This window comes from Molothrus aeneus, chromosome 2 (genome assembly GCF_037042795.1).
Source record: "Molothrus aeneus isolate 106 chromosome 2, BPBGC_Maene_1.0, whole genome shotgun sequence".
Taxonomy (NCBI): Eukaryota; Metazoa; Chordata; class Aves; order Passeriformes; family Icteridae; genus Molothrus; species Molothrus aeneus.
In genome coordinates, this window is record NC_089647.1 from 53,181,591 (window position 1) to 53,199,385 (window position 17,795).

Sequence of the window (17,795 nt, forward strand, 5' to 3'; positions counted from 1 at the left end):
CATTAATGCTTCATAAAAAGTAACATTTTAAAGTACCATTTTAGTTCTCATTAGTATTTTTTTACCTGTACAGTTAGCATTGTGAATACAACACGTGTATAGATAATATTAGCTAGACAGGGCATCATTTCAAATGTGTCCATAATGTGTTACACAAGATAACACCTAGCACAGACTCAAAAAAGTGTTCTTAGCATGGATTACAGGTACAAATGAATACTTTGATGAATGGAAACTAGGAAGTCAGTAGTAGTTCACCAAATGAGAAAAATGCCTTTAGACTCCAGAAAGAAGTAAAAAATAAATATGCTGAAAACTAGTCAACACTAGCTAGAAAAACAGATTATTGAGATCACTGTACTTTTTAAGGACTCTTAGTATCCTCGTTTCTGTCTGCATGTATTATTTGCATGAACATAATTTTTCATAAGACAATGAAATTCACAAAGATTCCACTGTACCACACTGTACTGATTGGCTGTCACAACTACTGACTAAATATTAATTTTGGTAATCTTTCTAAGTTAAATCTATAAACTCCTATATTTGGATACGTTTAAAACCCTACACACAAGTGAAACGCTCAACAAAACAATTTCCTGACTTACACATTGTCCATCCTTGTTTTTAAAGATTTGGTTAGTAATTTAAATTAGTTTGTCAATTTTACTTTTATTAGTTAGATAGAGAAAAATTAGATGGCCTCTTTTGTTTTGAAGTGTGTTTCTTCTCAGTTTTATTACACTAAGGAGAGGGATAAACACTGCAGGCTAACCAGGAGTTCCACATTGGTGCAATCACTTTGGTTTCATAACTCCTACAGATTTTTATCCCTTACAAGCAATGATTTACATACCATTGAGGGAAAATAAAAATGAGGGGGAATCTCATTATGACACTGCAAAGTGTTCTTAGTTTCTCCTAACATGGATGAGATTAAACCTGGCCTATGTCACAAGAAATGTGAAGGGTGAGAGCAAAGGGTCCTTTCTCATAATAGTCAGGCACAATTAATGCTCTCTTCATTCAATAAAGAAAACCAGACCCAAAATGAGGAGGAGGAGAATATGGACTCCTTTTCTTTCACCTTCACTCCCCACCCCCATCCTCTGAGCTGTAAAGAAAGGATCAGGTTGCACTATTTTAAAAGCTGGTGCAGTACGCACACTTCCTCACTACACTGGCAAGCACTGGGAGAAAATATCTGTCAGAGCTCCCTGCAGGAGTTCCTACTGCTTCATAACACCCTTTACTCAGGATTGTGACTTCTCAACAGAGCTGAGTCTTCAATAAAGTGATGAGAACTTCTCCCATAAACATACAATAGTTTTAGGGACATATACAAATATCAGTATTATTGAAATAACTTACCTTTGAAACATGGCTTTGAAAGCTTCACACTTGATGCAAATCATAAAAATCAAACTATCACAATAGCTCAGCACTACAGGCAAAGTAGACCTGCAAATAAATTAAAAGATAAGTTAAACAATTTATTATAATTTCCTGAATATGCTTAAATAAACAGGATTGATTAACACATTAAAGAATAGAATTGCTCTGACTTTCATCCTACTGTCTGAGCACCGGTTTCTGGTTACTGCTCCTATAGACACTTCCAGTTAAATCACACTGCTGATGTTAAATCTATATCAAGGTGGAAGATGGATGGTGCTTTGGCCAAAGTTTGGAATGGGACGCTAAACAAGGGCCATAATCCTGTCCTTGATTCAGAATTTCACCAATGGCTTTTCCATTCTAAGATAGGGACAGTTAAACTGTCCTACATCTCACTGAATCTAAGAGATAAAATAATGCTTACAGGATGTGCCCATGCTACACATACCAGGGCTATAAAAGTCAAAAATATTCCAAGATCTGAAATAAGTGTTAAGCAACATTTTGTTTACCTGTACATTTGTCTTTTTCAAAATATAAAACTCACAGTTCCCAAGGCAAGGTGCCTAGTTAGCAATGCCTAACAGATGTCAAGAGGCCAATCCAACTCTGAAGGTCTCTCTTAAGGGGAGTTCCCATGCCATATCATATCTCCACATAAAAAAAGAAACTCAAAATTGCAGTGATTGAAATTCTCACCAGTCTTCCACTCTCTTCACATTAGAAATTAAGACCTGACTGGGAAAGGGCACTAAAAGCCTCATATCTCACCCAGGGATCCTCCTGCAGGAGCTGTGGAAGGAAGCCATAAGCCTCCTCCTGTGGGAATAGGGCAAGTTTCGCACTGGGAGAAGGAGTCTGCACAAAGCACTGCATAAATGCTGTGCTGAGCCTGTGGCACTCAGGGGCTAGAAGAGCTGTATCAATTTGTCAAATGGCCTAACAGTGAGAAGGAATAAATCCTGTTTAGTCTTGCCTCAGCCACTATTACCTGAGCTCTGAGAGTTTTAAAGGAACAAAATCTCTTTCCAGGCTTCAAAGAAGCTTGAGGTCTACAGATAAAAAGTTGTATACTATATCTAGGTACTACAATTGTAGTTGCAAATAATACACAATTTCAACTTATAGACTGGGAGATATTTCATTTGAAAGCAAGAAGGAAAATAATGACACGTTGTGTCATATGACAACAAATTTACAAGTAATAGCAAAACTGTCTTTTTCTTATGCATAAGACTCATCATTCTAGAGGGAGAGCCTGTTGGAAACAGGAAAGAGGCACACGAAAATGGAAGGAAAGATAAGAAGTTTAATGGAAGATGCAGATCTGAGTGACTGAAGTCTTCATCAAATAAGAAAGCAGTCTCCTATTTACTTTCTGATGCTGTGTAAATGAGTGAATCAAAGCCCACACATTCTCTTGCAAATCATGTCACAAGGATTCTACGTCTCTATGCCCCTGAGGTCATGAGTGACCATGTACTGACCCCTGACAGACTCCTGCTGCCTTTCTTTAATACACCTCCCTAACCACTTGAGCTCCTGTGAGTGCTATACATTGCATGCTTCCTACCCTTCCTTTCTTTTATTTTAGCAATCTATACCCCACAAAAATTTTCAATAATCTTGTGCATTTCTCTACGCCTTTCTTGTACTTGTGAAGTTTCTCAATACTTAAGCAGACATGTTAAGGTGTAAGTAAAAACATAAAAAGATAAGATCATTTCAGGGAGAGACTCAGCAAGTTTTCAGAAAAAGGAATACTGTATTTCAAATAAAATAAGACTGTTTTCAACTGGAAGAGGCTCACATTTATATTTCCAGTGAAGCTTCTGCCGAAATGGGAGGAAACAGTAACTGTAGACAGTAGTTCAAAAGGAAGTTCCGTTACAGCACAGACCAAAAAAAAAACTTCTTCTTATCAAGTATAAGATATTTCATTAATGCTGAAGTTCTGCATATGCCTTAAATACTGAGCCGTGAGTATAGATTACTCTTTAATGTGTCCAACAGCCTTAATGCTGAAACCTATACAGGGAAATAACTATGACAATACCATTCACCAAACACAAAACTGAGATATTCTTTCATTGAAACTCCTCCAGCTCTAACAAAGACAGCATTCAAAAACAACAACAACAACAAGAAAAGCAAACAAACCACAAAACAAAACAAAACGAAAAAACAAAAGAAAACAAAAAGGCAACCCAGCATTCGAAAGAACACTGTAGATGCTGGACATACTGGACATAGACTGATTCTTGAGTTAAAGACAGACATTCTCTAGCCAAAAGGAGTAACTCAAACAAAGAAGAGACCTTCAAGTTTAAGACTTTCAAGTTTCAGACCTCTAGTTTGAACTTATCTATGTTTTCACACATCAGTAGCTTCAGTGGAGTTAGAAATATCCAGTATGTGTAATGAAAACAATCTCTATCAGTAGATACAGCACGAACACGATAACGTATGTTTCCCAAGCCTAGAGCAATTGTCAAGCAATTACTGTTTGTCAAGACAACACACTTAATAGTCAGAGTCACCTAACCCCAGGTCATCTCCTTCTACCTTACTGTGAGGCAGCTCTCAGTAACTCAGCTGCCCAGCTTTCTTTCGTTTGCTCTGAAGCCAAGCTGCAGACGCAGGTTTCCCCACCGCACGCAGCCAGAGAGCTGAGGCAGGCGCGGTGACAGGGGCTCAGCTCCGCACCGCGATGGCTCCAACAGGCAACAGATGCTGGGGTTTTGTTCCCTGGGAAGGAGGGCCCGCACGGGTCAGAGGCGACTCCTGACAACTGATTATTAACCAGGCCTTTCTAAAGCACTTGCAAGGCCCATATTGTGTTTGTTTAGGACCCAGAACTACAAGTGCATGTTATCGGCAGACTGGGTGAATTGCTTGGTGTCTCTGAGTTCAATTACCAATTCTAGCTACCTTTTAAAACAGAAAAGAGAATAGCCTTGTCTTACGCAGTCTATTTTGGCCCAGTTCTATATTTCCTTTTTTCCCCTTTCATTTTAAAGACCCTTATTCAATTAAATATATCCTCCTTAAAAAGTGTTATTCTTTTTGCTATCTAGATTGTGATGTCATGCCGGCACAATTTTTATTTAATCATTTATATAAGGGAGTTCTTATTCTTAATTTTTACATCTTGTGATAGAAAATTTAATGGCTTCTCTTAACCATGACTTTTTCTTCCAATTATAATTTATAAAAGTGTGTATGTAGATGGAAAATTGAATTAAATTTAAATGTAGCAAAAGAGCCCTTAATTTTTTCACAGTTAAATTAAACAGCTATAACTGTAACCAACATGTAAGAATAAAAAACTTATCAGAACATACTGTATTGAAAACTGATTTATTCAACAAGGATGAATCACTGCTAGTTGGGGGACTTAGGTGATTGTTGCTGGCTAGCATGACCTTCAAGACTGTACAACTAGTACATCTCATCCTCTTTCAGATTTCATTCACGGAAATAATAAGAAAAAATGAATTACCTGCTTTTTCATCTCCCAGTAGATTTTTCAATTTTGAACATACTAGTCATTAATATAAAGTAGATGAGTACATTAAAAGAGAAAAAGAAAAGCCATCAGAAGCTGGTTCCACATTCTGCAGGTTATAATTCCAAATGCTCTGCCAGTGACTTCCACCCCTTCAGTGGTTTGACTTTATCTAAAACTTTGGCATAAAAAATGTGTGGCACAGTATTTTTATTTTGTTATTTTAAAATACTATAGTAAATTTAACCTTAATACTGGCTGCCCTAATTTCATAATTAATTTTAAGTGGTCTTGTTAAAGAAATAAACTTTTAATTTAAAGAAAGCATACATATAGAACTCATTAAACACATATTAATCATTCCAGGAGACCACACAAGTAACAGAAAACATGATTTCCCTCCTTTCTCTTATAGCCATTTATACTATAATATGTTGAAACCAGCATGGGTCCCTACTGTGCCTGCTGGTGCACATACAAAGTTAAAGAGACACAGCCCTGGCACAGAGGTTTGCCTTCATCTCCTCAATACCTGAGGCACTAGAAGTAAGAAGCCAAAGAGGATAGGCTGTTTCTTTAATGCACTGGCTGTTCAGGGGCAGATTTACCAGCAGCAGGCGGGAAAGGGTGAAAGGATGCATTGAGGAGCTCTAGATTCTTCCCTGTTCCTCCACCCATTCTTCTCCTCAAGTTATAGCTGCACCTATGCCTATCTACTGAAAACTGAACAGGCTTTGGGTTAACCAGGGAACTGAACATAAGAATTCACCATCTTAATCTCTGCTAAAAATAGAGACTTATCATAAAACTTCCTTGTCCTTGCAGAGTGACTTAGAAGGATAAACCTACTGTCAGGACACCTTCCCAAGTTTAAAGGGGAAGGAAAGTTATTTCTGAGAACTTCCTATAGTTGTGATTCTGGCTTGCTGCATTTTGGAATATGACTTATAGATTTGGTATTGCAGATCTGTGGATTTGATATATTCACTTAAGATGGATGAGAACGAAATTCCTCCTCCTCCCAAATTACTGTGATGGAAACAACACTATCCCATGGATTTTCTATATTTTTTTTTGCTCTTTTCATTGCCAGGCTCAAAGATTTCCTCTCTGTAATAAAGAGAATCTGAAAGCTAGTATAAAGAACAAGAAAAGTCACTACTTAAAATTACAATGGTAGCAACAAGACTCGAGAGAGAAAGATGAGTAAAGTTTGATTTAAGGAAGGGCAAGATTAGGTGAGAAAAAAAAGAGGTAGAGGCATTTCATCAACATATGTCAAAAAGTCTGAAATACTACAGATTGGGAAGTTGAGGGCACAGTAAAAGGAATAAGAATGACTAAGGTTGACTCTTGTTGATTGAATTCTAAGAAGGGACAGTCCTGAAAGTATTTTGTTTCGTTTTTGCAAAGACTGGGAGTAGGTCATGATTCCTAAACAAACTTTGTTTTAAGAATACTAGAGAGGTCAGACTGGTTCAGGCCAGGCATACACTTGGCCCATTTACCCATGTCCAACAGCTGACAAAAGCCACTTCTTATCCAAATATTCCCTCAGTGAACAGCAGGACCAGGACAAGCACATTTGAAAATGCCCATACATTCCAGCATCCAACTTTGTTTTAGCTTGGAAGGTTTCCTGTACCTGATGTGGTTTGTCCAGTCAGTGACTTTCACTAGATCTCTCTTCCAGGGCCTTATGCAGTCTCTCCTTAGATTGTTGTGAACTTTGTTTATCTACACTGGCTTTATTAAAGGAATGCTGTGAGTATAATACCCATGAGCATATAAAGTAATATAATTTATTGTATTATTTACTTTGAACAGACCTACTGCTGTCCTCTGATGCACCCTTATTTTTTCATTGATAGAGAAGGTGGAAAGTTAATCTCTGTCCATCCTTTCTGTTTGTGACTTTAAAACATTTATTGCTGTTTTGAAAATGCAAATTTTGCTGTTTGTTAGAGGGGTGCTGTAGTTACAGTGTCTGAAGAGGACTGCATTGCCCCGGGGCTGGATATCTATTTCTTCTTAGCTCTGCCAATCCACCACCAGTCTGCCTGCTATCTGTAGCAGATGCTGAAGCTGCCATTGCAAAGAAGTCCTTCCAAGATCCTGGGGAACTGGAAGCCTAGATGAGCACATTCTGAGAGAGCCATTCTTTTCCACTGTTAGGAAAGATGCATTAGAGGAAAAGATGCAGTCATGCATATTGTGCTCTTAAAACCCTGCTGGTCTTTCTGCAAGCAGAATCTAAAAGAATCGTGGGGAGTGGAAATAAAAGGAAGAAAATTTGCCACTGTACAGAAATCAGCCCCATTCCAAGAAAATTACTTGCTAATAACTAAAGCTCCAGGAATAAATGTAAATTTTATCTAAAATTGGAAGCAGAAAACTGAAGCTAAAGTAATTCAAGCCTCCTCTAAAGGAGGAGGACATTGTTTCTAGAGTAGACCTTAAGTGGGCACAGTTAACATCATAATGAAAAACGCAGAAGCTTGTGAGAGTTTCCTATTATTTCACTAGGAGATCCTTAACTCATGCAGTATTCTCCCATTTTCCCTGCCATGTGTTTTACAAGACACAAAAATATTTCTCAGGCAGACAGGAAAACACAGTTTCTATTAGTAAAAAATTATACAGACAGGTAAGACAGGTCTCCATTGTTAGGTAAAAATAGAAACAAAAGCTTTTCCTAAATCTTACTACAAGTTAAGGTATATTGTATCATTGAACAGAAGAAGATAAGCAGCTATTACTGAAAAATTCACTTTTAGAGAAATTACATAAACTCCACTTAGTGTTAAAATTATTTAACAGTCCTGTACTATTGAAGTCAAAGAGGCTAAGGGAGACTGACCATGCCAGAATACTCAAACAGAAAGTCTTTTCATTCAGGTTTGTGAGTAACTCTAGTTAAAGTGACTCTATTTGACACAAAATGATCTGCACTGTTGCAAAATAGTTTCTGTCAGCAGATTTCACTTAGGCAACGCCCTGTCTATCAGCTATAATCAAACCAGATTTGGCTGCAGGATCTGATTATTATTTCAGAAGGGGATGTCTGGCTAAGCAGGCAAAGAGAGTGTACTGAAAGTTTCACAAGACACAAAGAAAGATTAAAAAAAGGCAAAAAGCCCACGTTATAAACAAGTAAACAAAACATTTTGTCAGGAGTTCTCAGCATCCCTCCAGTTAGAACAGGATGCCTATTTGTATGAACAAGCACACATTTCGAAGTCCTCATTTGAAAAATGTGACTCTCGAAGACAGGTCAGTGCCACTGACTCCTGGCTATGATGGCTAGATATGCTGAAGGTTAGAAAGGCTCAAGGCTCTAACATTTTCAGCTCTAATCCCAAATGTTTCCTCATTCTGACTGCCTTAACTTAGAGCTGTATGTCACATAAAAGCTCCTGAGGATGGTCTTGCCCCTTACTGGCTTGTTGACAAAAATATGTGATTATCATGTTGACTATTGGCACTTGTTTGGGAAGTCCCTGAAAAACAACCCCAAATTTATTTATTGTTCAAGGCAGAGAGTACTTACTGAAATATTTATATGGAGAGCAGGCATCTCCTGAACATCACAAAGATTTTGAATGTGAGCAAATCCCTGTCTCTGAATAGATCTGTCTGTCCCCCAGACCCTTGGTACTTCAAGGTAAGAAGGCAACACTGTAATGAGTATAATTCATTCAAAGTTTAACGAGGAGAGGACTCCTTTGTGTACCCCAGACACCTGATGCAGCAAGTACCAGATCATTGCAAGGCTGTGCTTTCAGAATGTAGCTCAAGTACAAAATGTTTTGGGAGAGACTATAAATGCTGAGAGGTTTTTACTGATCTTGAAAGATGACCTAGAGGCTGCTTTAATTGACCTGTTGCTGTCTACAAGCTCTCCTCTGGGAAGTAAAACCTCTTGATAATATGATGTCTAACAGTAAAACCATAACAAAATGTTTTAAATTGATGTTGTTTCTGTAAGTCTGAGAATTGTTGATGATATAGTTTTAGACTTGTGTGAACTGAATCAATGATCTGTTGTGGTACTGCACCTCAATGCTTTATCTTCTGAAGCAGGCTGTGGTGATAGCTACTTTTTCTGGGAGGAGGCAGGGTGAACACCAAGTCAGCAGAAAATTCCTGTTTGGTTCACAAGAAAGACTCAAGGGTAGCACTCTGTAATGTAATCCAGAGTTCCTATGAGGAATCTAATGTCTTTTCTCTGCTGCATGCATCCCTATGTAAAAATAGATATCTTGCAGGCTGGCAGTTCAAAATCCCTGAGGATTAGTGATTGGTTAGGAGGTTATGGATACTACTCCAATTGGAATTTGAAATAGCAAGTGAAATTGCTGAGGCACTGATAGTTGACACTGAACTGTTAGCCCCCTCACCCTTCCTGTAGAGACAGAAGGTTCTGTCACTGATTTGCAATGGTATATTTGCTTCTGCAATCAGTTATAGAAGACACCATGTTTCTGGTGTTAGTTGTTTCTAATAAGCTGGACAGCTTGTTAGAGAATGAGAGAGGAAAGCCACGAGGCCAACAAGTCACTCAGCACTATGTATGACACCACAGGCTGAAATACTAAGACAATCACTACTATTGGGGCTATAAATACATAAGGCACTTAACACAAAGCCAGCCACTATCAAGGTCCCTGGAGAGAGTATGCAAGTAATAAAATTACTCTTTTCAGGACCTGAACTTTAAAATACATGAACCAAAGACACGTCATATTGCTGAGGAGTATTTTATCCCTTCTACATGCATGGGCAGCAGCTTCTACTGAGATTCACATTCCTCTTGCCTCCATCAGACTTCCCTGCCAATACAAGTGGATCCTGATAATGGATGTGCCCCAGAAGATCAGAATCCCAGCTCTTAGGACACTGACCAAGAGACAATATCTTTAATCATAACTGTAGCTTTACTTGTAGAATTTAGAAATAAATTGATCTCTATTCAAGGGAAGTCTTCCTCACTCTCTCCCTCCCTTCCCTGCTCTCTGTTTCATCTCAGAAAGAGGAAATGTTACTATGGGATATGTTGCTCCCTGAAGAATCATGCTAGAGAAAATGTTAAACACCAGTAACCTATGACTCCATTATCCATATACAAAGAGGTATATCTAGTATGTTAACTCAAACTGTATTTCCCTAAAGGTCATTAGAGGACTTAATTTATAGTATGAAATTAATTATATTATTACAACTAAAGTTAAGTAAATCACACAGTACATGTACTGCATGATTTCCATCTCTGTGGTATGATGGAAATAATTAAATCATCCACATTTGTATTCACATGGCTATTTAATGCCCTGAGGTCAGTGGACATGAGGGTGCTTCAAGTATCTGCTGATACCATTTAATGGACCTTTTTGTTCAAATAACTTGTCCTTACACTCATGGGGCACAAGCACACCAGCGATGAAACTCTTCTACACAACCACTCAAAGAGGCATCCAAGGGCATCCCAGAAAAGTTATTCATGTTCTTTATAAAAACTGGGCAATTAAAGTACCTGTCTGTGTTTTGGCCAACTTAGATGGAAAACTGGGTTATATAAATTAACACACACAGAAACTGAATTAATAAAGTGATTATCTCTTTATGCTGTTGCTGTACCTCACACTATTAGTCTGGAGAGCCCAAAACTGCATAGAAATGCAGTTTCTAGTTCTTCAAATAAAATATTTTTATTAATTCTGACATTTTCTTATTTATTTCTCAAAACTGGCCAAAAAACCTTAACACTCCTAAATATTAACACTTTCCTATATCTTTCCTTATTAACTTTAACCTATATCTTTCTGATGTGCAGTTTGTGCTACTTCATTCAGTCCAACTGCACTTATGTTAAAAAAGGGGATTACATTACATAATTAAATCTGCTAAAATAGAATAACTCAGAATAACTGCACACCATGTTCTACTAATTCTACTCCAATCATATATTCTTCTGCCAACTTAAATAAATATTATATCATTCCAGTTTCCTTGCATGTGGCTGTTTACCTCACTTCATATATTTTTTCTTCCTAACCACTTTTTAATTATTCTGGTTTTGGATGTCCATATTTAATCTATAAGTAATATTTTCAAAATTATTTAATTATAATTTCATTAACACCCTTCAAAAGGGGGGTCATATCCATATTAACTGTATGTTTCTGAGTACCATACTACTCAAAATAGATACAGTCATCTTGCTGGGAATTGATTTCTGTAGTAGTTGCGCTGGACCTCATGCAGGAAATCTAAATTTCTCATCCTAATAAAACCCGTCTGGTTACAGAAATACTTTCTTTAGTCAGCATTTTTTTAACTGTTCAATAAAATATTACATGGGAAAGCTTAAAAAATATAGTTTGCATTTGCAACTTCAAAATGTAAAAGTGAATGTTCCATTACAAAAATTCTTAAATTAATATACATGTTGAGAAGCAAGTTCTTACAAGTAAAATCAGACAACTGTAATTTTCAATTGTAAGTAAAAGAAGCTTTAGTATTTTTTCTCAATTTGCTTAACTGATTAAGGCATCTTGCAATTTAAAACCATTATTCTCTCTTCAGGAAACACCTTGGATCAGAAATTATATTTCTGACTTACATGAGAAGTCAAGTCACACAACTTTCAGAGGCCTCTCAAAAGCAGTATTCACTTCTATCCAGGAATTATATTTTCCTATCCTTGTAAAAAACTACAACTTAAGCATTCTAAAGTTATTTGCTAGACATTTTCCTCTAAAAACTTCTCTGACCTACACTGATTTCCTTCTAAATAAACTGAACTAATATAAAGATGCAGTGTTATGTGAGTCATATTTTTGAATAATTCTATTCAAGCTGACAACAATCTTTCTTCAAACAGGCTTGCATTTTAAAGGTTTTAAGACTTTGGTGGTCTCTTTCTAAGTTAATTCTCAAATAGCATAACAAGATGCCTCCTACTTCAAAAAGAAACAACAAAGAAACCAACCAACAAACCATAAACTAAAGCCAGGTAAATCTAAATGGTTCAGGTGCAGTATTAAACAAAAAAAGTAGTACTGGAACCCCTTGGTTCCTTATCAAGATAACAAGATAAAATGAGCCATGAAGGTGAAGGGGTGCTACTTTTCTTTTTTCCTCTCTGAGATACTAGCTGAGTGAAAGCTATTTGATTCTCTTTACAATACTCACATTTTAATACAGCTGCATCTAATAATTGGAACTTTTCTAACACAATTGGAGGGAAGAAGGTAGAATAAAATGTCCATTTGCAAATGTTCACAGCCTTTCCGGTTGCAGAACCAATATAAGAAAAACCACTGAAAGATGAACACTTTAATTTGAAGACTTTAATTACTGTTTGATATAAACACATAAGTCCTCAAACATCTAACAGAGTACAACAGATAATTATTATTAATACTTTTCTCATCAGAAACAGAATACAACAGTAACAATAATTATTAATACTTTTCTCATCATCCTTCAAGTTGAATTTCTAAGAGAGAGCAGACATGATAGCCAGTTTTCTGAATAGACTGAAGTCTGTCGGTATTCTGAATAGTCAAATGATCTTTACTCCTTCAATATTCTTGTTCTTATGTTATATATTTTATGCTCTAACAAAAGCATATACATGGATTATTCCCATTTTAATCAAGGCTATGAATGTTGGTAACATGAACCATACATTTTCTTTAATATTGTTTTTGAGTACAGGAAAATAAAATAACTTGAGGTTTGGAGCAGAAATAGAAGTTATTCTTTCTAATATCACTAACTAATTTCACTTTAGAGTTCCATTATCACAGCATAGATACTAGGTTTCATTTTTATTACTAACAGACTTTATTTGTCACTGTAAAAATAGCCTGTTAACCACAGAAAGTAAAATTCACCATCAAAGTTCTGGTTTTGTTTAGGAATCAGACTTTTTCAGATATTCTGTCAAGTAGCAAACCCTACTTATCTATATGTGACTTAAAAGAAATTACATGTGTTTTGAATTCAGAGTATTTCCCTGTAATACCTACAAAGCCATACATACCTGAAGAGCATGTGCTAGAGAGAATTAGAATTCAAGAAAAAAGGGCATTGGCAATGCTGAAATTAGCTTCCTGACCAGAAAACCAAGCAGTTCAAGCAGAATAATAGCACTGCTTGCATGAACAGGTAGCATGCTTTATTCTTACTGATGATCTGTAAATAGAAATTATACATAAATAAACTTTAAATTTAAATAAGTGAAAAATACACAAAAGGCATGCAAAATTCAAGAATACATCTATTAGAAGAAAAAAAACCCTGCATTTATGATGATTGGTCATGTTTTCAGACTATACAAATTTATGTCCACATTCCCAATTTATTTTTCAAGTTACAACTTAATATTTTAGGTTATCTATTGTGTGGAGCCAACAATTATGGAAGAAAATAGATATAAGAGCATTATTATAACAGAAACATTTTGTCTAATCTGTTCTAAATTGTCAATGAGGAAGATGCTGCAGCATCACCAGATAACTTCGTTGCAGTCTTTAACTGTCCTTGTACTTAAAAGGACTTTACAAATATGTAGCCTGTTGTTTTCGGCTGTAAATTAAGATATTTTTTTCTTGTCCTTCTGCAGTTGGGTACAAAAGACCATTGGTGACCATCTTCTTCACAATAATCTTCAGATATCCTATTATTTTCCCCAGTCTTCTCTTCTCTAGACTAAATGAACACAAGTTTTTTTAAATATGCCTTATAAATCTTGCTTTCCAAAAACATCTTCACTCATATGTTCTCCTATGGATTCCCCTTCACTTGAAAATTGAAATAATTTTCCTTTTGTAGACTTTATGACACAGAGATCAAATAATTTTATTCACTGATTTTTATTCTGGCAATTTTGCATGGATGTTCCTTGATTTTGCTTCATCTGTAAAACTAGGTAGTATCTATACTACTCGAAATTTTATGGAACTGTAGAGCAGTAGGCCCCACAGACCCTTGAAACAAAATACACCTCCACATCTCTTCAGTAACTTTTTTTGGAAATCAGTAGTGACAATTTTCTTTGCATACGAAGTAAGTCACTTTTTCTTTTTTTTTTTCCTTTACTTCAAAAAACTGGACACACCAAGGATTTTGTCTATCATCTTAGTTTTACATTTAACAGCTGAAACAAGAACTTTAATATTCTTAATAAATAAGCAGACAGAAAGATAGACAGACAGACGGATGGACAGATAGGCATAAATCCAGCTTTTCTTTGAGAATCAAGTATAATAGAAAGGAGATTTGACTCTCAGGCCATGTTTCTACTGTCTCAATATAGGTAATGTCTGCTGAAACACAGAAGGATGTTGGTAGTTGAAGTACACTAGGAATCTCTTTTTGATGATTACACAACTACTAGTTTGTGGTAAAAATATGTCCTATTTTGCATTATTTTCAATGAGTTTTGCGTGAATGAAGAAGAAATACTGTGGACCAAGAAAAGTAAAATAGAGGATTTAAGATAATAACAGATCAATTCTGCAGCAACTATCTGTATTCGTATTTACTCCCAAATGTCTGCCATTAGAGACCCTGGTCTCTTTACTTTTTTTCTAACCACAGATGATTTATTCCAGGAATCTTTGAATTATTTCCTTGGAAAGAAGGTGGCAGGGGTGGTGGGGGAGGTGACGGGGAGAAGTGATAAACTGCAGAGCAGTTTATGACATTTAGCCCAGATTTTCCATTTCTTTGCTCTACTTCTCTTGCTAAGACTATACCATAATCACATATGAAAGTTCTCAGAAGTGGTTTCTACAGTTTGGTTTGGTTTTTTATTATTTCATATAGTTTATTCATAGAGTACTTTCATAATGAATTTCTGAAATGCAGTAGTTGTTCTTTGTAATCTAGTTAATCTATCAATGGGCAAAATATCCCTAAGTGTGCTCTCAACAGGCTAAATGAGTAAAGAGGCTGAAGGACTCCTCACAGCACTACACTCCTGTTTAGAGCCACCCAATCTCAATCTCCAGAAAAGCCTCTACCCTTCAGCCAAACTTAATGCAGTTATCTCCTCCCTCCCATACTTCCAGCAGCTCCTAAAAACTATGTCCCCCCACTTCCTCAGGAAACATAGACAGGCAATCCTTCAACAAGTGATTATTTAAGCAGGAGTGATGGGCACCAAATGCAATCACAATGAACAGAGAAGCAGTCTATGAAGACTTATTTAGCACACTCGTCCTATCTGCTATAAGATTTTTCAGAATCTCTTTTTGCAGAAGTCTTGAAGCAACTCTTTACCTCAAAACAGGAACTACCAGTTCTGGCAGTTCAGACATTAGGTTTAGCATATATAATGTACTCCAGAGAGAAGTGGGTAACTTCAAATATTTTGTTTGGCTGTTTCATATATAATTTTCTAAAACTATACTTAAGGGCATCACAGTATTGTAATTTTATATAATTCACCTGCTTTTTCAAAATACAAGGTCATTATAAGAAAGAAAATTTCTTTATATGCAGCTAGGTATGTAATATGTGTGACAGATTTGCTTTATGTTATTCTCTATCTATGTGCCTCTAATTCCAGTTCCTTATATTATTCATTGATACTCTCTTCCTTCTTTTAAAGTAGTTTCTAGTATTGGCAAAAGCATAATCCTACTGATGTAAAGCAAGCCAAATGTACAGATTTGTACATTCATACTACAAAAGGGATTTTTCATAATGCAGTTCCCTACTGTGTTGCACATCTGGTCCATGGCAATATGGTAAAACCAGATCAGCCCGTTTGTTCCTCCAGAAAAGCTGCCTGCACTTCTGCAGAACAGCTTCTCCAAATGCTAAATCTACAGGCAAATTTATGCTGAATCATTGTTATGATGGTCTATTTTCTTACCAGTATTTCATTAAGAATAATTTAATATTAAGAACTGTTTCCAAATCCCTACTCCTAATCTTACATCTCAAACTCTTGGCTATTTTCCTTTGATCTATAGTATCCTACAATTTTGCCCAATTTCTTTCATTTATTTACTTTATGACCTCAGCACACACCAGAGTAGCTGACTGCTTTCAGAATATGTATTTGTTTTTATTTGAGCAGTTTATTTCCTGTCTTTACCTCTAAGTGACTTAAAAGACAATACTCAACTGAATGCTAATTGATCATGGTCCAGCATTGTCTGATGTGCCACATTTTCCTTTCCTTTTTTATTTTCTGTCTTCAGACTTAAGCGCTTCATCCCAGATCACAAAGAAATCTATGAAAGTAATAGCATTTTCCCTTTTTGTGCAGTTTTTCCTGCACATAGTTTTCTACAACCTGTAAAATTAGAAATTACTATGGAAATAAGTGGTGACCTCACAGGTCAAAAGGTGACCTGGAACCTAATGGTAATTATATCACATACTGAACACCTGTCCAAGTAATACAGAGATTGCACTCATTCCAAGACATTACTGCATATCGGTTTGTTTGAAAGATGTATAAATATTCAGTAGAGCCCTTATCCCATCTTGTGCATGATGAGGTGACTATTTTATATTGAAGCATGCCCACTTCAGCACCAGCTCCTTCTCAAATGTCTCAGAATAAAATACCACAAGCATATTTCAGGCTTTTATCCTACAAGGTAGATGGGACCCAAACTGCATTTTAATAGTGAACAGAATCTATTTACCCAAATGGTCCTGTGCTGAGTTCTTTATTGTAACCTTGCTTATCTTAAAAAGAATATTCAGTCATCTGACTGGCTTTCAAATTTCCATGTTAAAATACTTCCACATCAGATAAGTACTGTTTTCCCTTCTATTGTCCTCTGACTTTCTTAAATTACCAATTTTTCAGATTTCTGGTCAAGAAACAGTAGTCTGTAAGATTACTGGTTTTCATGCCATTGCATTTTTGATTTAAAACAAGCTAGTACAGTTGTAATTATTGCCAAGTGGATGTAGTTCCTAAGGTTACATCCATGTTACTGAGCTGAAGAGGGCTCAGGCACATACTTGAGCTCTACCATGTGATAATCCACACACTTTAACTGTTAGCCTGCTCTTTGGTGTGCTTTTGGCTGAGGCCAACAAGCACTCAGGTAAAACACTGCAGGATTTGAGGAATAGCATGGGTTAGGGATTCTTGTAATAGGGAGTACAAATGAGGTTACCCTGGCTCAGGAGAGCAGGTGGGTTAGCCAGGCACACGTGAGCTGTAGTTTGCTACTGGCTCTTGACTGGGCTGTGGTGCATTTTCTTTTTTATGCGACCTAAGAAATTAAATGCAGCCAAAAACTGGTAGAGAGACACCTTCATATGATGCCAATCTCAAACCTTCACAGAAGACTGAGCTGTTGGTATGGGTGAAGGACCGACCAGTGTTAGGCTGACTGTGACTTCCCCAGAGCAGGCAAATTCTCAGACTGTGAGTAGGAAAGGATCTTGGCTACCTTGTGCTAGCTCCATTGAGCAGAACAAGGGTACAGAATCTGGAACCCTTCATATTATCAGACACTTTTCTACATTCTCAATTACCATTATTGTTCACTGTTTCTTCAACTATCTTTTCATATAAATGATCCAATTCATAGACAGTGGTCTTAAGACTGCCTTTTATTCAGTATTATTTTGTGGGGGAAAAAAAAGAAAAAATTAACTGCTCAAGAAACTTGAAAAAAATCTGCTTTCTTGTATTCTTTTAAGATTTTCACATACTTTCAGAATATATTAGCGAAATGATACTAATTAAGTGGATAATTAGGCTTGCTTAGATAGCATCACATGGTCTGAGCTCTCTTTCTGTTCTTCCTTTGCATGATGGCAAGTTTAAAGTTCTCCTTTCCAGTTCCACTTCCTTTTCTCCAACTTAATACTTCACTAAATATTTTTTACAGTGGATTCT